The sequence below is a fragment of the Protopterus annectens genome, chromosome 5.part1 (genome assembly GCF_019279795.1).
Source record: "Protopterus annectens isolate FY-2018-M chromosome 5.part1, PAN1.0, whole genome shotgun sequence".
Classification (NCBI taxonomy): Eukaryota; Metazoa; Chordata; order Ceratodontiformes; family Protopteridae; genus Protopterus; species Protopterus annectens.
In genome coordinates this window covers 811,674,912-811,698,228 of record NC_056736.1, presented here as the reverse complement: position 1 = coordinate 811,698,228, position 23,317 = coordinate 811,674,912, and the positions used below count along the sequence as shown (strand labels likewise).

The 23,317-nt window shown below is 39.9% G+C and overlaps 1 pseudogene; it reads right to left on the bottom strand.

Annotated features, from left to right (window-relative positions):
• Positions 1–19,645, bottom strand: part of LOC122803276 — a 64,762-nt pseudogene extending 45,117 nt beyond the window's left edge.
• Positions 19,646–23,317: the final 3,672 nt, after the last annotated feature.

The window sequence follows — 23,317 nt, the reverse complement described above, 5'->3', positions numbered from 1 at the left end:
GCCTGACCAACAAGGTACTCACAAATCCATCCCTGATGTAGCTGCTACACATCTGCAAGTCAAACAGCATGAGGTTCACCCAATTTGGGGATCTAAACTTAGGCAGTGACTTACAAAACATGCTGGAGAGACAGATATGTCTCAGAGATTGCCCCTTCTTTGGAAAAGGCTTCCTTTTCACATTAAGCAGTGCCCTTCTCTGGTCCTCTTCAAATGCAGTTTGGATCAGTGAATGGGGAGTCACAAATTTATACCTGGGGAAGTGCCTAGATTCCTTATGGACATGGGCAATCTATAAAATACTCAAGGTATAAGCATAAATCCATGCTATCATTTTGCCCCTTGAAGACATATATTGGGTAAAATTGGGTTATACTGGCTTGGCTTGTAAGGCCTCTTAAGCCTAGTAATCTCCTATGAACATACTGATACAGTAAAGATCAAATGAGTCTGTTGTTGAAATACTTTGAGTCATCGTTTGTGGGAATAATAGCTACAAGACCTAATTATCAAGACGTGATTATTCTAGTACTGTTACTCTGTCTCTCATTTTATCATAGATTAAGACATAAAATCATCTATACTGGAAGCTGACAAAAACAAAATAGTTTAGCAAAAATATGCTTATAGAGGTATATCTACAAATGGATTATTAAAATTATTTGTGAAATATTTTAGCTATTATTTTAGCAAAAGGTCATATTAGTACTCAAAATGGCGTTGTCCATATGCATTTGGTCAACCTTCAAGCACAAAGGCAAATCTGCATAAAAGAAAGAAAGACAGGAAGAAATGTATTTTGCATATGACAAGTTAATTAGGATTTTTTCACATTTTTGAAGAGAAAAAAAAACATTTTTAATGTTGGTTAGATATATCCTCTACTTGACATTTTCAGGTCAAACCTTGTTTGCTATATGTCATTATGAAGGTTTTGGGTTGCTAGAAAAGACATATGAATAGCATGATTACTTCAAAATCAGCAGTTTCACAGAAAAGGCACACTTTTCGGTATTTCTGTATAACATATAATTATATATGGAGCAGTACATTAGCGATACTTTGTGCAAAATACTGCACAGTGTACCCAGAATATGGCTGTTTCTAGATGATTCAGAAATATTCTCTAAATACTTGTATTCATGTAGAAGATCTATAAATGCACACATATATCATAAGTCCAAACATAATAGCAGTAATAAGACTACTCAGAGGCGATATCTGCTTAATATACAAGGCCATGTCAAACTCAGAGCTGTTGGACATGCTACACTTAAAGAAATCCCAATCCCTTAGAGCCACAAGCTCCAGGGATCTAAACCTTGTCATCACAATAAACAAAACATGCTGGAGGGATAGGTTCCTGACCCGAAGACTCCCCAGCCTCTGGAATAGACTGCCCATACATGTCAAGCAGAGCACCTCTTTGGCGCTCTTCAAAAGGAGCCTTGATGACTGGATGGGATAAAGGAAATTCACCCCAGGGATCATGTCAGTCGCCCTGCTAGACAGGGGTCCAGAGAAGTAAATAGTGTGGGAAGAAATAGCCAGGGAATTGTTATGGCTAGGCTTGTATAGGCCCTAGGGCCAACAGCCTAATACCAACCTATGAACCTATGAACCTATAAGACCTTGCATTCCCAGAGCTATCTTGCATGATACATATGCTAGCATTTTTGCAGGAGATAAGCAAGGTACTAATCCACTTTGCAGTTACAACTCTCTTTTGGATAAAATATTTAATGCACAATTTTTAAACTGAGAAAGGATACAATCTGTTCTAAAAAAACACACACACATGAAAATGTTGATTCTTTATATATTTATTTTGACGGCTACAAAAATAATAAATAAATAAATAAATAAATAACCAGCAAGTATTTGTATTTAGTTGTGAATCATGAGAGAAAATGATGATTCAGGCTGCCTCTTAGGAAAGGAGTGTGTGTGTGTGTGTGTGTGTGTGTGTGTGTGTGTGTGTGTGTGTGTGTGTGTGTGTGTGTGTGTGTTTGTCTGTGACTGTCTTTGTAAGATTTTGTGGGGAAAGATTACTTTGTTGGTGGCTATGGAGGCTCAGAGGAAAGGCCTTACTGTGGTATATAAATGACTTCCTTTAACAAACTCTAAAACATGTACTTATAGGATATAGATGGCAGAAACAAAAAAAATGGTTATTTAAACAACACTTTATAGTCCATGAAGCAGATATGCAAGCAAAATAAATTTATGCAGAACACTTGCTTTTAATATACATTTAAAGTTGTATTATAGCTCAGTACACCTTGAATACTTTAAAACATATTTTCCCATGTATCTCAAATTTGTTAATTTGTAGAAATATCCCTAATTATGGATCAACATTTTCCTCATTTCCTCATAGACATTATTTGAGAAATTCTAATTCAATAGTAACAGTACTTACAAGTTTCCCAAACTGGGTCCTTTTGCTTAATTACTTTAACTTTGTCCTTAATTCTGAAGGTACAAGTTGGAAATATATGATTTGCTCATGCTTTATAAAATGAAGCCCTCTAACTTGAATCCATAAACCATCTAAACATGCAAAGTTAAGAAATATCAATTTTCAAGCAAGATGACACATACTGCAGTAACAGAAGCATTTTTGAAGGCTGATCAACACCTTTACAACCCTCAACTACCTTTCTTATATATTTTAACTGTGAAATACCGCCATCTCAGAAAAAGTGTGATCAAGTCACTTAATATTATTTTTCTTTTCCTGCAATGCTTTTTCTTGCCACTTTAGATTTTTTGCTACTGTGAATCCTTTAGTCAACCAAGTGGATGTTTTCTGCACAAACAGTTCTTTTAGTGTTTCACAGTTTTTACCACCTCAGATTGTTTACCTGTTATGGTGTTTTTTTTGATTATAAAATGGATAAACCCCAAACAACCCACAATGTAAGAATTTCAGTTTAAAATTTTATAGATTACATATTTGAAAATGGAGTTGAACTATTTGAAAATAATAAGATCTCGATTTGAAGAAAGGCATTTGTTTCTGTGTTATTTTCCTATAAAGCACGCAGACACAAAATGGTTTTCATTTGATATAATATACCTCCACCTGTGACATTGTGATCCTAGACATACAAGCTAAAGGTGCTTTTCTGTTTTATTTTAGCAAATTAAATGCTTAAAAATGTAAGTATTCTTGTTAGAATTAAGCCAGATATAGTTTAAGCTAATCCTGGAACTACACTTGTGCTGTGTGTCCCCTTCAAGCACTGGTAACCAAATGAAAAATGCTCTAGAGGACTAAAACACACTACGCTCCTGTAAACTAGTCACATGGCCAAAAACTTCTGCAATCCATACATAGCTAAATGAAAAACACACAAACACACAAAAAACCCACAGGGAAATACAGAAAAGCCTACACAAAATATTTTCCCGTGCATGCATTGCTCTGCGATGTGCACATGAGCATGAACAGTTTCAGATTCAGTAAACCCTGTGCACGCACAGAGAAACTTCTGTTTAATGCAAAGTTTGGCTTAAGTAGCTGAATTTCATGCAAATTAGCTAGGTGGAATGATCCAACAACCCATACTGCATCTGTGTAGAGTCCGTGTTCCTGTTAGTAGTTTACATGGAAATTTTCTGCATACAAGAGTCAATACAGAAAGAAGAGGATGCAAAAGTCCACAAATATGGACATAATTCCCCTAAAAAGGTAAGATTACATACATAAATGTGAAAAATATACATTGTGGATGACTGAAAACAGCAATGATTATGTGAGATTAATATATTTTTATTAATTTCTGCATGTTTGTGCTATGCGCCTGATTGTGCAAACATACTTAACATCAAAATAAAAAACATTTGTAAAATAACACTTACAGTATAATGCACTTTAGGCAAATCTACTGTAGGACCATGCATCAGGTCTGTACAATTGTGCATTCTTGCTATTACCCAGCTTACATGGCTATGAACCATGTAGTTTCCAGGCGGTCAGCATGAATAGTATGCAAATGAGGGGTAACGCCATCAATGTTTAGCATCACTAAAGGGAGAAAACATGTACACATATCCACTTTGTGTAGGCTGCTACATGGTGTTTATATTCCCAGTAGATATGGATGAAATCAGGGGGATGTGTCATGTCACTTTTAAGATTTTTTGCGCTTAGTGCACATGTTTGTGCAGTGCACCGATTGGTGCAAATGGTTTAGCCATAGTTTAGCATGCATGGGGCCATACCCTCTTCGCATAAAATTTGTTCCTGTTACTTGGATAGCCTCTTTAAAATCCAGTTGCCTGGTCATCTTGCCCACATAGATAGAGTCATATGAGTCACATGTCACCAGATATATAACATTTTTTCTTGGTACAATCTGCATAAAAATTAAAAACATATTTTTGGAAGGTAATTAAAATTTTACAAACTTTTTGTTGATGACATCTTTATTCTATGGGGAGGTGATATGAAGCAGTTAAAAGCGTTTCATATGTACATGGAGAACACTATGGATTTTCCTAGATTCTCCATTAAACATGATTGTAGTATCATTGATTTTTTTTAGATTATTAGACTTTTACAAAATACTAATGGTAAAATACATACCACGCTTTATATGAAGGATTGTTGGAAGAACACTATATTGCCTCGATGTAGAATGCATCCCAAGCATATACATACCAAAATCCTGAAGGGTCATTTTCTCAGAACATCTAGGGTCCATATTGATTACCTGGATTTTGAAGAGGCTATTCAAGTAACAGGAGCAAATTTTATGCCAAGAGGGTATGGCCCAGGAAGTGAATTGTATGAAAGAATATGTAGACAGAATGAGATTCACTGAAGGGAGACCCTACTTTTTCAGGGATGAAGGGACTGACATCCATATGCCACAGAAAAGATGGACAAAAGAGCCAAGGATGGTTCTGACATATTCAAATGATAAACAATACATTTGTGATGTAATAAGACTGAACTGGAATATCCTCACATCTGATGAGGACATCAGAGGAGTGGTTGGAGAGATATCTCACTTCGCTTTTAAAAATAATAAGAACTTAAAGAATATTTTATGCAATAAATCTGATAAGAAGACTATAACTGCATCAAATTGTAAGGGCACCCATCCTTGCCGTAGATGCACAACATGCAGACACATTTCTGTGGATCAAAAATTCAAACATACCTTATGAAAAAAACATTTTTTAAATTTTTATGCACATTGCACCATGAAAATGTTATTTATCTGGCGACGTGTGACTCGTGACTCTTTCTATGTGGGCTAGACTACAAGACAACTAAAGGAAAGACTCTTCAAACATTTAAGTGACATTAGATGAGTTGATATGAAGAACCACCTTACAAAAGATATACTAGAATGTCCAGGACATCATTTCTATTTTAAAGTACTTGAAGTAATGGCAGACAGACGTCAGAGGAGGTGATATTAATAACATCATTGAACTGAAGGAGATGTCATGGATTGGTAGAGTTCAGGCATATAGACAGCCTGGTCTTAACATGAATTATCCTTTTAAGCCAGCCCTAAAAGCAAGGAGACTGAGAAGGCATCTTTGATTGTGTAATTAAGTTAGTAAAGCGAAGATGTTGGCTCTGATCTCCAATGTTGATTAGTCTGCTTCTCACATATATCATGGTTTGCCACTTGTTTTTAATAGGGATCTGAAGAAGGATCATTTTTGAGATCTTAAAGTACTTACCCTTGTTACATTTTAATAAAGAGTTGACCTGTGGATTTTAATTGACATTTAGTGTTTATTGTTATTTATTCTTCAACACAGCACAGCATTTTGGTGGGAGCCTTCCTGTTTACTACTATATATATATATATATATATATATATATATATATATATATATATGTGTGTGTGTATGGATATATATAGGGTGCGGGTAAGGTAAGTGTGTGATAGTGACAGACTTTAGGGTTAGGGTGCAGGTAAGGTAGGTGTGTGATAGTGATGGACCTTAGGGTTAGTGTGTGGGGAAGGTAAATGTGCAATAGTGACGGACCTTAGGGTTAGGGTTTGGGTTAAGGTTAGTGCCTAGATAGTTGTGTATGTAAGGTTTAGTGTAGGTTTATAAGGTTTTTGGTGTGCTTGTGTTATGTGTGTGTTTTTCAAAACAGCGAATTTTCTTCCCTGGGAAAAAAATTTGCTGTTCTGATGTTTTGATGTTATCACATTTTGATCTTCCAAGTTCGAACTTATGGTGTTCGAAATTTTGGAAGTTCGATTATGTGATATAGACCCTAAGATATGTATATATATATATATATATATATATATATATATATATATATATATATATATTTATTAAATAACCGACAACTTGCGAAACTAAGAAGATAAGCTATAATAAAATAACTTAAAACACCCTGACCACGAGAAACGAACCTCGAATTATAAAACAAAAAAACACATGTTTTATTTTTTTGTTTTATAGTTCGAGGTTCGTTTCTCATGTTCAGGGTGTTTTAAGTTATTCTATAAATATATATATAAAATACACATATGCATCTCTGTCTGATATATATATATATATATAAACACACATATATATCATACATGCATAAACACACATATATATCATACATGCACACACATCTCTCTATCTCCATCTCTCTCTCTCTCTCTCTCTATATATATATATATATATATATAAATATTTGTGTGTGTGTGTGTATGTCTGTATTGCCCTACATTCCCAGATCAAGATGGGTAAAGCTGCACTATGACACATATATAATGTTGGCAAGGGACCAAAAGTAAGGGCTCAACGTTAGAAAATGCACTTACAAAATGTGGAAGTTTATAAAATAGCATCTGTTACATTTGGAGGACTATTGGGACATCTGAAGTTCAGATTTCTGGCAGTCTTCTTTCATGACATATATAAATCATGCCACATTTGACAGCAAACCACAATTTAGTGTGAAACACTCATAAATATGAGTCAAACCTGTTTACTTGCAGCCAACATCTGGACAGTGGAGAGTCATACTACATCTCCATAAGTCAGCATGTGGAAACCATGAAAATACATGGCACAGTATATGAATATGTACATATATTGTTAAGCCATATGTTTCTATCTAAGCTGACAACTCCCACATTCAGTACAGCCTCATGTGCCTGCTGGATTTGACCACACAACTAACCAAGTAGTGTAATGTATAATGCTGTGTGCTTACTCATCAACAGGGCAAATTGATTTTGGCAACAGCTTTACCAATCCAAATGCAAACAGACACATATGCCCAAAACAGGTACTGTTGTCATATAGCTAGGCTAAAAACAGTTAATTGACTGTTAGGCTAATAGATGCAGATGCCAGTAAGAATCAATGTGACTATTTAGGCCTCCAAAGCTTTTCAACACAGGGCTTGTTTATGTCCTCTACAATTAGTTCAGCTGCAGTCATTTACAAACCAGTGTGTTGTGTGCATTAATTAGTATAATCTGTAGCGTGGAAGACTGGATAGGTAGGGGTTCTAATCTCACTCCAGCCAACTTGGTGTGTATATATCTCCAAAGAGCAAGTGTGAATCCCACACTGTCTTACAAACTGGCATGGTTTTGCACTGTTTTGGGCCTAGCAGGTGATGCACACCTCCAAACTCTTGTCCTCCACAAGGCCTGCTGATGTCATCTACCACAAGCTTACCTAAATCCATTCTAATGTCAGACGTGAACTGCGGTGCATGCATTAAATACTGTTGTCTGTCATGTGTACGACTAGAAAGGTAGGGATTCTAATCTCACTCCAGCTCCCTTGATGTGTATGTACATCTTCCTACAGAACAAGTGTGCATCCCACACTGACTTCCAGGCAGGCATTGTTTTGCACTGTTTTGGGCCTAGCAGGTGATACAGACTTCCAATCTCTTGTCCTTCACAAGGTCTGCTGCTGACATCTACCATAAGACTACCTAAAGCCATAACAATGTCAGACTTGAGCTGTGGCACATGTGATACATTGTGCATTATGTAGTCTGTAAACATACATAGGTAGAGGTTCTATTCTCAAAGCAGCCAACATGGTGTGTGTGCTGTACAGTGTTCTGTAAATGTAGATAAGTAGTGATACTATTCTCACAGTAGCCAAATCGGTGTGTGTGTATGTTAGCAGAGCAGTTTACATCAGCCTGTGGGACACGTCCACATCCCTTTAACAGACACTGCTAATGTCATTAGCAATAGATTAATGCTTGTGTATACCTGACAACTGGAAATTGTTAGGCAGTAGCCTTACAGATGCTTAAATTTAAGATGTTGTGAACTTTTAGGTGTCATTCTAAGGTAAAACAGTACCTGGCAGTGTGGGATAACATGGTGGATTGAGTAAGTTACTTTGCCAGGCATATGGCACTTGCCTGAACCATAATCCTGTTATCAGGCAGGGTTGCAATAGCATACTTACAAATGTGGCAATGTACAACTCCAACAAATTAAGGGTCATGCTATATCCTTATGGTTCACAGCCTCAAACACAGTCTCTGTAGGCACTCTTTGCAGTGAAAATGTGGATGTCTGTGCATGCACAGAAAGTCTGTCCAGCTTTGCATTAAGTACTTTGGCCTTGCAAGGCTACAATACATGTCAAACAACCAGACTGCAAATGGGTGTTGTGTGAAATAATGTGGATGTACAGTTTTGCGTTCTGGGAACCTAAATGTACAGTATGACATATCTAGGACATGCTGGGGGATAGGAACATCTCTTAAAGGTGACCACTCCTCTGCAGTAGGCCTCACATCAGTGTCAAGCAGATCACCTCCATTACCCTGTTGAAGGGACAGGCTGCATGAATTGCTGTGAAACTGTTACCTAACATGGATCACTGTTGCTGTCACCCTGCTAGACCAACTTTGGACATTTGGACAGTTGTACCACACACTAAACTACTAGGCATTATTATAGATGAAAACCTTAACTTTGACCTACACATAAACAATAACATCATAAAAGCACACCAAAAGCTCAGTATGCTCAACAGGCACCAACATTTTCTTAGCCTCAATACTAGACAAACCCTTGCAACCATCTTTTTATTACCCTCTCTCCTTTATGACACCCCTCTCCTCATTAATATCCAATATTCTGCAAAATCCAAACTTGAAATGTGTTACAACAAAATAGCCAAAATTGCCACCAAGGCCAAATTCTCATCCCATCAGTGTAACTCACTGAAACAATTAGGCTGGCTGGAACTCCCTCACTATCTCTCATTCATCCAACTAACTACAGCACACAAAATAATCTACAGACCCACAAACTGTCCTGATCCCTTGACACTACTCACCCAATACCAACCCAGCAGTCAACTAAGATCTCAAAATCATCTATTTCTAAATGTAGAAAAGCCCACCTTACCTGCTGGTCAACTCCTATTCCTTCACCATCACCAAACAATGGAACTCACTTTCACCTTCTATAAGAAACACAGGCAGCACCACCACCTTCAAACAAATACTGAAAAATCCTCTAAACCCTTCCTGTCTATGTACCTGCTTTATAACCTAACCCTTTATTTCTCCATATATGATAACTAAACTCCTGTGCATTTTGCTACTGCTGACTGATATTATTTTTTTCCATAATTATTATTTTTTATCACTTGTTGATACTGGCACAATAATGCTGATTAATACATTTCTGTTTATAACTCTCTGATTAACCTCATCTGGCAACCAACAAAATTCCTGCTTTTATGTATACAGTCTGTATATATTACTGTAATCACTATCTGTAGCACTGTATCTACTTTTGTACCAATTAATGTTTAATATTTTCTGTATCTATACTCTTGTCAGAGCTTTTCTCCCTGGGCCTCCACTGAAAATGGGTCTTTTAGGCCCAATGGACTTTCCTGGTAAACAAATACAATAAATACATAAATCTATGCCACCTGACATTGAACATTATATTGTGATGCAGCAGCTCTGCTCCTAGTGACCATCAGGTCACTACCCTAATCAAATACTATGGACCTCAGAACCTAAGGCATAATACATAGGTTAATAGGTTCATAGGTGTGTACTAGGCTAATGGCCCTGTAGCCTTTACAAGCCTACCCCATAGGATTACCCTATCATCACACCACCTGACCTTAGTTCCCAGTGCCTCTGTCAAGTAGAGCCACTGGAGTGATCCCCGGGGTGAATTTTCTATTTCCCATCCACTCATCAAGATTTCTCTTGAAGAGGACCAGTGAGGCACTCTGCGTGACATGCATGGGAAATCTATTCCATAGCATGGGGCAGTCTTTGGGTTATGAACCTGTCCCTCCAGCTTGTTCTGTTGTTTGTGGAAATGGGGTTGAGGTCTCTGGAGTTTGTAGTGTGGAGGGATTGGGATTTCTTTAGATGTAGCATTTCTAACAGAGCTGGGTCAGACATGGCTTTGTAAGTCAAGCAGAGATCACCTCCAAATAGGAGATATGAGACAGAGAATAGTTGGAGTTTTTAAGACCTACGATCCTCTTTGTGAGGTATTTCTGCAGCCTCTCCAGCTGTTATAGGTGTCTAGTGAGGTACATGCCAAATGGGGCATTGTACTCGATGACTGGCCTAATGAGGGAAGAGTAGAGGGTGACAATGACCTCTTTCTTCGTGGACGCAAAACCCTTAGTAATGAGATGTGCCACATAGAAGGATTTTATGACCACAGTAACAATGTGATGGTCAAAAGAGAGGTTGCTGTCAACCTGTGTTCCCAGATCTCTTATGTTGCCTTCTGTGTTCAGTGGACTATCATCGATGTGGCAATTCAGGGGGTGCCAAACTGAACCGATTAGTCTGATAGCTATTCATGGCATAAACCTGGAAAGGGTACAGCAAGCCCACAGACCTTTGTATCATGTGGGCAAGTGTATGGTTTAACAAACAGACTGTGGCCTCTAATCTTGGGATTGGTGCTAACATTTTGCTTCTGGTGAGTGGAAAAGAAAAGGAGCGTTGTGGCCATGGCAAGACCAGCAGTAGTCCTAGCCAGGCACCAGTCATTTATGGGACTCCCCTCTTTTCAGCATTCTTGACAAGGTAATTCTTTGTTTTCAGTAAGCACTGCTTGATTTGTTTCTAATGTCAGAATAACTGCCTAAATACTTCATTCTTAACTTTTCAGGGTGTATGTATTAGTTTCCCCTCCAGTGTTTGGTAGTACTGTGTACAGACTCAGACACCTTGAGAGACATTTGTCCTTGGAAAGCATGATGGGATTTACTCCAATGCTAAGTTTTTCACAGGACAACTAACCTGCAGTGACAAGCACTGTCTCCCAGATAGTTGTGGCATTGATTGATATTCTCAATACAACTGTTTAGCCAATAAACAAGGTCTGTTGTCATGGATATGAACTTTCCCACTGTGACTGTTACCACCTTTTTGGATAATTGCATCCTGAGGCAATGTAGCAATTGCTTCATGTTTGCCAACAACTGGTTCATTCTCAAACAAACTGACATGGTATGTGAGAGATGTATTTTCACAATGTCGGTGTAGGCAAAGCTCTCACATGATAGTACTCCTAATGTCAATAAGGTAGTCAGTATTATGCATGCTGCACCCATCACACAGAGTTCAATGCAGACATATACTGAGGCACTGAAATGTAACCTTCATAAATCACAAAGACCTCATAGACAAAGTACGGATAGCAAATACCCTTAGCAGTCCCAAATGCAGTCTGTAAAAACAGTGCACATATTAACACATAGAGCTACATCTCATAAAGGCTCAATCTTTAAGCCCATAAGGCAGGCAACCACACAATCCCATTCTAGTTATTGGAGACTCCATTATGAGAAAAGCTGATGTCCCTCTCACCAAGCTGAGTAAGGAGACACTCATGGTCAGTTGCCTATCAGGGGCTATGATCTGCCACATTATGCATGCACTCATGTCAATGGACCACAAGTAACACAAACACAACACATCAGAAATGCAACTGCATTAACCGCCTTGAATACATCATCTCTCACAGACCAGTCGCTACATATGACATTGTGCAAGTTGTCGCGATGCACACCTCAACTCCCAATTCACCCAAGCCCACATCACACATACCTATATATGTGGAGGTCCTCACCAGAAACATACATAAACACTGGAGAGCTCCCAAATACAAACAGAAGCATGCTACACATAATACATCTACTGCAAAACACAACACACATAATAGCCCTCACACCAGTGTCTCACCTGTCAATGCCTTAAGGCAAAACAATACAAGAAAGATATTACTCATAGGTGATTCCATTGTGAGACACACAGATGTCCATCTCACCAGGCTGGATAAGAGAACAGTCACGGTCAGCTGTGTTTCAGGTGCCAGGATCCACCATATCATACATGCACTCACAAATCCCAAAAACAGATACTGCTGAGACTCTGTCATAGTCCATGTTGGTGTGAATGACTTGAGTCCTACTTGTTTGGACTATATGAAGGGAGACATGACAGACCTCTTGGACTATGTGTCTCTGGCAGCTATGTCTCCACCCTTAAACAGCATATTACCTTCACCTAGGATGATGCCTCAATACAAACAAAAAAATGATTGACCTCAATAATTACCTTAGTTTCTGTTGTCATTCAAAGGGGATACAGTATCTGTCAGCCTGAGATGACATGATCTACAGACCTCCGTGCTTTGCCAGAGTTGGTCTTCTTTTCTCACCCCTGGGATTTCGGCTACTGGCCATGGATCTTGCCACCCCAATAGTGTCCTTTTTTAGGCAGTGTCTCAAGGACAATATTCCAGATGTAAATACTCCATATGAAACAACCTCAAGGTTATGCTGCTAAATGCTAGGAGTCTTAACATGAAACTGCACTCACTGGAAGCAATCCACACCTTGGAAGACTTACACATTTGTGCAGTTACAAAGACCTCTTTCATGGCTGTGGACAGCACCCCAACCATACAGACTACACCTCCCTCCATACATTCAGACCACAAACTGAAGGCATGAAAACTAAAGGAGGCAGTGTTTCGGTATTCATTGCAGATAAATACACCTCCAGAGTGGTTAAACAGTAGGATTCCCTGGATATACTTCAGGTGCAATTAACTGTTGGTTGGACACCTATTCAAGTCATTGCCAGCTACAGGACCCCCTCCATGAATGAGGACAACCACTCTGCCTATTTAGATCTAAGTGAGTATATCAAAGTGCATCTAAACACACTGACTTTGGGTGAATTTAACAACCCATCCATTGATTGGGTAAACTAATTGTGCTGTAACTCACTTGCCCAAAGGTTACTTGACTTTTTTAACTCCAATGCACTGGACCTTCTGGTTGACACAACCACAAGGGGTGCCAACATCCTGGATCTGGTGCTTACCAATATGGGGGGACTACTGTTGCACCCCCACTGTATGGTCTTCCTTAGTGAGATCTTACCACAAATCAGACTCATTCTAAGTAATTATCACACCAGCACCCAGAGCAGCAAATAAACTAAAACACTTCTCCAAAGCAGATTATTACCTCTTAAAGGATGTTGTAAATAGCTGTACTGCACCCCCCCCCCCCACAGATGGAACTGGGAGGTATGCCAAGTTCTACAGCAATGCTTTTTACAAACACCTGTATAACTGCATTGACTCAGCCATACCTGACAGGACCAAAACAAGCTCCTCAAGGACGTGCAAACCAGCCTGCTGGACAACTGCCATTAACAGGCTTTATAGTAAGAGGAAGAAATTGCTGTGTAAGTGTAAGGGGGAGCAAGCCCTAAACTGGAAGCACTCCTTCCTCAGCTTAAACAAGCAAATAAGACTCCCTGTCAAGTCCTGCAAAGCAAACTACAGATCCAAATTTGCTTTCTCATTTAAGGACAACTATAAGGCATTCTTTAGTTACATCTATAACTTAAAAGGAAGGGCCCAGATTTGTGATGAACTGCTAGTTAATGATACCACATATACTGAGCCTGTGGACATAGCTAACCTGTTAGATGATAGCCAACAGGTCCAGTGAAAATTCACTCCCCTGTTCCCAACACCCGGTCCCCATGACATCCCTACCACCTGTCCCTTATCTTGTATCTCTAAAGAGCAGGCTGAGACTTCCTCTCAAAGGCCAAGAATGCAGCATCTATGGGACATGATAGCATCCCAGGATGTGTCCTACATGGACTCCAACAAGGACTGGAAACACCATTGGGTACTCTTTTCAATCATAGTCTAAGCACTGGCTTCATCCCAGCTGAATGGAAAATGGCCATCATTATTCCCTTGCACAAAGGTGGGGCTTCCACTGACTCCACAATCTATACAGTTATTAGCCTGACTAGTCTTATCTGCAAGGGCATGGAGTGAATCAATATTTACCTTATCAACAAAGATATATGCAAGCTCAAAACATTTGACCCTACTCAGTTTGGATTTGTCAAAGGGAGAGCATGCCTGTTAAACCTTGTGGACTTCTCCAAGACAGTCACCAAGGCCTTGGATGAGGGGAAATCTATTCATACATGCTACCTAGACTTAGCCAAGGCATTTCACACTATCCTACACTGAGGCATCATTGACAAACTCACATAGCTAGGTATCAACCGTTATATCATTATATAGGTTGCTGGCTTAATGATTGAACCCAAACAGTCAAAATAGGGGAATCCACCTCCAACAGCAGACCTATAACTGTAACCAGTGGTGCTCCATAGGGATATGTCCCGGGAACTCTACTGTTTGGAATCTAGTTCTCAAAAGTACAAGCTGAAAGTATAGGTCTGTGGCTGACAAAGATTACTGATGACTGCAAACTGGGTGTGCCCACAGAATCTCCAAACAATGTTAGCATCCTACAAGAGGGTCTTGCACAAACATATGATTTTTGCCAAAGCCATGACCTTATCCTCCATGCAAACACTTGTATTAACATCCCTCTCAGTAAGTGTGATGTTTCTGCTAACTACCACATCTATAACAAAACCTTATGTCCATACTCACTGGTAAGAGACCCGGGCACACAAATTGACAGTAACCTTACCTTTGATCACCCTGTCTCCACAGTGGAAATAAGGCATTCTATATTACGCATCTCAAATGTAAGGGCAATGCATCCAGAAAAGAAGAAGTTATAACCTCTCTTTACCCTCCCCTCATCAGGCCAGTAATGGAGTACAGCACCCTATTTGGTATGCACCTTTCCATGCACCTGCAGCAACTGGAAATACCACAAGGGCTCCTCACATGGATAATGCAAGTTCCTCACCATCTGTCCTATGTGGATCATCTGAGATCACTGTCACTTTATTCTGTTTCACAGACTATTCAGAGGCATTCTATGCCTTGCATATAAGGGAATCTTTGACCCTGCTTGATTAGAAATGCTGCATATCTGCAAATCAAATGGTACATGGGTTACTCACTCTAAAGACCTTAATCTGGTATGTGACATTAATAGAATATGCTGTAGGGACAGATTTGTCTCCCAGAGGTTACCACACCTTTGTAATGGACTACCACTTCATGTCAAACAGAGCACCTCATTGGCCCTCTTCAAACGCAATGTGGACAAGTGGATGTGTAACCATTAATTCACCAGGGGGTTCCACCTGTATCCATCTTGGACAGGGACAATTAGTGCTGATCTTAGAAATATGGGTAGAACTTGGCTAGGCTTGTAAGGGTCCTATGGCCATTAGCCTACTAACTTCCTATGATCCCATGATATGACCCAGTCATAGTCCATGTGGGAGTACATGACCTGAGACATGCCTCCCTAGAATTTACTTAGAGACATCTTTGAGCATTCGGAATATGTATCCCAGGCTGGTGTGAGCATAGCATTGTGCATTTCACCTTCTCCAAGGATGATACCACAATACAAACAAAAATCATTGATGTTAATAATTGGCATGGTTTCTGGTGTCACTCTAAATGGGTGGAATATTTGTCTGTATGGAAGGAGATTTTAAACAAACTAGGCTGCTTTGGCATGGATGGTCTGCTCCTCACCCCTCTAGACTTTGGAATGTTAGTTAAAACTGTCTATCCCCATAGAGCATTTTGTAGGTGCTGCCAATTTGAAAATACTTCTAACATACCAAGTAAAACACAAGAAAATCTGAAGGTATTACTGCTAAATGCCAGGAGTCTAAACAAAATAATCCACTCCTTTGTAGATGTTTTCTGCCCAGAGAATGCTTAAGTCTGTGCAGACAGTTGCATAGGTGTTAAAGCCACAGAGTGCACAGCAACAGTGCAAGATTATTATGACTTCCACAGATTTAGACCAGCTACTTCACAGGCATAGACTAGAGGTGGAAGTTTCTCTATGTGCATCAAAACTACATATACTTCAAGGCTGGTCAAACAGGGCACTACACTTGAGCTGCCCCATGCTCAAATCACCATAGGCAAAACCAATCACAATTCCATGCAAGCTGTAGGTCACTTGTATGACCCAAGGAATCCATACCATGTATTTAAAATGATTGCAAACAATAACCATCTTACCCAATACCATATCCATGGTTGACTTTAATTACCCACTATTAACTGAGAATCCTATACGACACCAAACATACAGGCACAGAGATTATTGGCTTTTGTAATAACAGACTTTCTGGACCAGACACCAAATACATCAACCAGGGGTGCAACCATACTGGATGTGGTCCTCACCAATATTGGAGAGTCATGCATATCCCCTACTGTAATGCCTTCCCTGGTAAATTCCAAACACAAGGTGGTCTCCTTTGAAGTAAAAATAAACCATAGACCCAGAGCTAAACATGGAATATGCAGGCACTACACTAAGGCTAATCTCAAGCTATTATGTGATAACCTGGCAAAATTTCAATCCCCCATAAACAATAAGAACACTGCAGCCTATGCAGAAGTGCTCACAGAAATCCTGTACACGCATGTTAATAGCTGCATAGAGGCAGCCGTACCAAACAGGGAGAAGTACAGAACTAACTCAAAATCAAGCCACCTGGTGGAATCACAGGATTAATAGGCTGTATAACAGAAGGAAGAAACTCATGGTAAAACTTAGGAGGTGCAGCACACAGCAGGATTAAAGCACTGTCATCAAACTAAACAAACAAAAAAAAAAAATCAGGGGATAAAGAAAGTGTACCAAAGCCAAATGTGAGGTAAGTTCAGGACACCAGGTAAAGGACAACCACAAAGCATACTTTAGCTATGTCCACAATCTCAAAGGTAATACACAATTGTGTGTAAATCTCATTGTAAATGGAACCACCTATATTGAGTCAGAAAATATAGCAAACTCCCTGGCTGATAACTTCAACCCCAAGTTTACCCCTTTCTCCCCCCTCAACCTTTCCTCAGAAGATAACAGCAAATATAAGTCCCCTACTATCACTAGGGAACAGGTCCTTAATGCTCTCCTTAAGACCAAGTACACTGCATCAATGGTCCCAGAAAATATCCCAGAATGCCTTCTAAATAGCATGAAATATGGCCTATCAAGGCCTCTGGAATTACTATGCAAATGTAGCCATGAAACAGGCTTTGTGCCTCATGAGTGCAGCACATGCAGCAGCTGGAGAGACCACAGAGGTTCCTCACCAGGAGAATCCAGGGCCTCAAATATCTATCCTACACAGAAAGGCTAAAAGCCCTGTTCCTCTACTCAGTTTCATACAGACTCCTCATGGATGACCTCTGTCTGGCATACAAAGCAGTCTCACACACCGCCTTGATGGGACTGCTGCATATCTGCAAGTCAAGCTCCACTCGAGTAACCCATACACGTGACCTCAACCTGGTCTGTGATATCAATAGAATTTGTTGGCAGGACAGATATGTGTCCCAGAGACCCTCCCATCTGTGGAATAGACTTCCTCTCCACATCATGCAGACTACCTCATTATCCCTTTTTAAGCCCAACCTGGGTAACTGGATGGGAAACAAAAAATACACCCCTGGGATTTCACCTGTGTCCCTGCTGAACAGGGGTTTTGGATGATGACTTGTCTAAAACATGAGATAAACTCTTTGCTAGGCTTTTAAGGGCCTCAGAGCCAATAGCCTAGTAACCTCCTATGATCCCATGATCCTATGAATAGCAGCAGTTATCCTTCTGCACAAAGGTGGGCCATCTACAGACTCCGGAGACTACAGACCCAGAAGTCTCACTAGTCTTACATGTAAAGCCATGGAAGGAATTATCAAGGAAATGATCAGTAGAGATGTAGTACACCTCCAGACACTGGGCCAAACTCAGTTTGCATTTGTCAAGGGAAGATCATGCCTACCCAGTTTTGTGGACCTCTTTGAGAAGGTAACCAAACCAAAAGATGAGGGAATAATAGTTTACACTGCCTACCTTGACCTGGCAAGGTATTTGCACTATACCATCCTCAGGCATTGTTGACAAACTCAAGAGGTTAAGTACTAACTAGTATGTCAGCCAGTGGATAGCCAGCTGGCTCACAGACAGGACCCAGGATGATAGCACTGGGGAGTCCACCACTACAAAGAGTCCAATCACAAGTGGACTCCCTCACATATTAGTTCTCGGACCACTCCATTTTGGCATTTACTTCTCTGAAGTCAAGGCCACTTTCAGTGGTCTCTAGCTGAATAATTTTGCAGATGATTGCAAATTAGGAGTTGTCATTGAATCTCACACTAACACAAATGTTATCCAGGAGAATCTGACACAGACATGCAAATGGTGTCAGAACCATTGACTAGCACTAAATGTCAAGATATGCACAATACTATCCTATGAAAAGTCAGCCAATCCTGTTAACTATCATAGTGACAGCACACCTCTAACAGATGATCCAGTATTCAAGGACTTAGGGACACACATAGATAGTAGCCTAGCCTTTGACTGTCATATGTCTACAGTATGGAGGAAATTATTTCATGTTGCACAACTTATTAACAAAGATATGACATCTAAGTCCAAAGAAGACAGTGTTCCACAGTATCTGGCATTCATCAGACCTATCATAGAGTGCAATGCCCCCTTTGGTATGTACCTAAGCAGGCATATTTGACAATGGAACATCCACAGGGATCCCTCCCTATACAAAACAGGGCTTAAATAAACTGTCCTATGCAGACCTCATTAAGGCCCTATCCCTGCATTCTGTCTCCTACAGGCTTTTGAGGGAAATCTATGTCTGGCATGCAGGGCATTGTCTGAAACCACTCTGCACCTCCTGCATATCCACAAAACAAACAGCACCAGAATTACCCATTCTACAGACCTACACCTTGTCTGCGGTAAAAATATGACATGCTGGAGAGACAGGTATGTATCCAGGAGAGTAGACCCTATATGGAACAGGCTCCCCATCCATGTGAAGTAGAATTCCACCCTACTGCACATCAAGTGCAAGTTAGACAATTGGATGGGGAACAGGATATTCATCCCTGGTTTGGGACCTATGTCTCTAATGGATACAGGCAAACTGTGTTACATCTCCCAGGCCCTTGCTTGTAAATGTTTCAACTCCAACCCCCCTGCTTACCCTTATCAAGGGTATCATACCTTTTCAAGGATGTGAGATGCATGGTTAGACTTAAAGAAGCCCTTGTGTTCATTAGCCTAGTAAACACCTATGAACCTGTGAACCCATGAACCAATACTGTATTACCTTTCTCAGTACAGTTGTCTTTTGTGTTGACATTCGATCGTAGATATGTACCCATAGGTGTGTACTACACAATCTTGAAAGTGAAATGTAAAAAGTTCCATGAGACGCGTCATTTTGTTATTCCACAGCCCTTACAGAAACATCCATTGTAATGTACACAAAGTGTTACACTAGCCACAGTCTAAATGGCAAAGTGCAATTTCTGTAAATGACTAGTACAAGTAGCATGTCAAAAGAACCAATGGACGACAGAAAGTCATACTAATGTAGATAGTCACCCTGTGCATCAGGCACATCACTTTATTTACCTGCATCCATTGGAAAGGTGATAGGGATGTGGCACAAGTATCATCACTTGCACATGGTGTCATGTGGGCTGCAGAAGGCCTAGGCTGTCCCAGTAGGTTGGCAACCATATGTGTGAGTCAGGAAGGGAAGCAGGCAAGATGGACCATGGAAATGTTGGGTGTTTGTCTGTAGGTGTCCTCAGTGTGACAGCGGTGTGTGAGTGTCTGCATGCATCTCACAAGCTCAGTGCTAGCCCTATGTGTCTGTATGTTGGACAGCTGTGGTTCAGAAATGCTACATGCAGCCTACACAGCTGATATGCAGTAAACTCAGCCAAACCCATGCAACTACTCAACAAGATATAAGGCCCCAATGTAGATTCCATCCCCTTTCTCATATGTTGTGTAGAAATTAGTGGGGTAACGATAAAACATCAGCAAAGAGAGAATGTTTGTAGCAGCTAAGTCTGAAGCTGATGCTGCTGCTGCAGGCAATAGGCATAGACAGAAAAGCTGAGGAGTCTGCAGGATGATAACACTTAAGAGTAACTGTGGGACCTGTGGCAGCCTAGATGAACAGCCAGATCCAGATTGAGCGAACCCATCCCACTGGAAATGACAGTATATGTTTAAGGTAAGTATGTTAGCCAAAGGTATCATTAAAAGAGTAAAAGGCAACAAGCTTGGTGTGTACTAGAACAGGGTAGGGGGTACATTAGCCATTATGTCATCCAGCTGGACAACTGCCAAGTCATGCGTTATGTCATGGTAGTCATCCAGAACATGTGTGCTGGCAACCCTTGCTTCTAGTCCTGCCTCCATATATGTATGTTACTTGTGCAGCTGTGGTTTTGTGTAATATCACTAGCAAATCATTGTGGACTGCAGTCTGATATTACTGGGTCACATTTAAAATACATACTTCAAAATCCTCTGGGAATTCATGCTAATGCATAACCTGACATTCTATGCACTTTCTAGGGTTGTACTAGGAATAGTTAAATGTGGTCCTACATGTAGGCTTTTGACTCCCATTATTTAGAAGCAGACATACCATCCGAACTGCTTTGGGTGGATAAATAGGTGATGAGACAGTCATACATGTCACAGTTTATAATTGTGGTATACACATACATGTATTTTAAATGCTAAACACAGCTGTATTTGAACCCAGGACCATTAGACCAGAAATTAATGTTTTCAATGCATTTGACAGATTGAGCTACCAATTCATTGATATAGCAGGTGTGTTTTTACATGTTGTACATATAATTGCACACTTAATTGCTTTTACATGCCTCACTTACATCTCTTATTATGTGTATGGCTTTATAATGATGTATTCCTCTACCAAGGTCCCAGTTAAATTCCTGTTTTTCCATTAATCTTTTGGCATAATTGCTGCTTGATGCAACATGATGTGCAACACTGTGTAAACATGCTTAATGATGAAAATATGACAATTACTATGTTTTGCTTAAAACAGCTAGACTAATTAACTGGTTGTGTGGCTTGGTGGGTTGATGCACTTTTGTTCAAGTGAAGTGGTACTGTGTTTGAAATAGGGCATAGGCGTACTTTCTGAATGTGATTCATATGCGTTCAAATACATATAGCAATACACTGTCATTTAGCATAGCTTAGCACTGCAGCTTATAGTGCAGCATCATGTAATTATTCTTTAAAAAAAAAAGAAAATTGGGGGATAAAACACTGGTGAATTTGGGTGCAAAGAGTGTGAAAACCCAGTGAAAGGCAGGAAGGAAAGTGCAGGAAGGGTGTAAAAAAGAACCATAGCTATCCATTACTTCAACAGCAACAACTGTGCACTTACTGAGATTTTTAGCTGAACGTGGACTGTCACCCCCAGAGAGAGGGGTGATGACAACAGAAGTGCATTGTCAAGCCAATTGGACCAAATTAAGTGTGTCAAAAGTGGACACGTGTAAAATGGAGCTCTATGTACGGGAATAATTTCTTTTTGGGCCAGGTGCCCTTTTTTTTCTAATTGGAGTGGAATGTTGGGGAAGGGACATAGGTATGTGTGAGGAAGGTAAGTTGGCAAGGTGAGGAAGCATGTGCAGACAGACAAGACATACAAGACAGCAGACAGGTTTAGTGAGGGACACAAGAGGGGGTGTGAACACCTTGGTTGTGGAGGGTGTTGGGAGATCTTGATCCCATGGACATCAGACAAGGTAGCAGTGTGAGTCAAGTCCTTACCCATGGGACTGTCAGCACTAAACCTCCACTGCTCCTATGGAGGCAGTGGTCAACAGTGGTGCATGGGAAGTGAATGCACCACCAGAATGGACAGCATTCTCTCCATCCAGCATAGGCATGCACCAACAGTTTGATACACAACCCTATGCACCATGCCTGGCAGTTGATCATGGATGGAAAATGTATCCCCCTCCACCTCTGCTCCCAGTGGGGAGCACACTCCCAAACTGTGGGGTGGAACTACCTGATGGAGCAGGTGGTGCAGGGACAGCAGAGAGGGTGCTACCAGACTGTGAACAAGACATGCTGGGCGATGATGCCTCAGCCAGGGGAGCCAAGGTAGGTGGATCACCGGGAACTAGCATACCTTGTTGTGCTGTGGTAAATAAAATAGAAACATAAAGGAAAAATAAACATAATCCAGGCAAATGTAGTTAATAGCATAAAAGAAAACAATACTGAGTAATGGAAATTAATTAAAAACACTATAATGAGGAACACAACAATAAATAATGTAAATTAAAGTTTTTTTTAACATCAAAGCAATATTAAATTACACATCAGGCCAACATAAGAAGTAATAACAAATAATATAAAATAAAATGATAATAGTAAATAGACTGATTAAATAAATAAAAGAAGGGAAGGGGTGGGGTAAGAGAAAAAAAAAGAACAGCATTGCTAACTTCATAGATAATATAACTAAACATATTGCAGCTACATACTTTTAGATATGCTAGATTTCAGTTGTGAGACCTCTGACTGCAATGACATTTATTATTTGAAATATTACCCTGTTCCTTACACACACACTACAGTTCAGATCATATTGTATCCAGCAATCATTCAATGTTGCTTATATTGTATAGTAGCTATTCCATGTACATACCTTTCAACCTCTTAGCATAGAACATTATAGGCCAAGCCATAAATAATGGGGGTACAAAGGCACAACAATAGGGAACATTCTTACATAGTGTGCTCATACAATAGTAGCAAGGTGTTCTGATAACAGATTTTCCATTAAATTGCATTTTGAGTGATGCTATATATCTTTAAATCAGAGGACTGGTATTTTTTTTCTGACATTGATCCTCAGCAATATGGCAGAAGGTGGCAGGTAAAACAAGATCATATACCAAAGAGACCAGGCATATGGGCAATATTCAGTACATTCTACAAAAATCTTGACAAT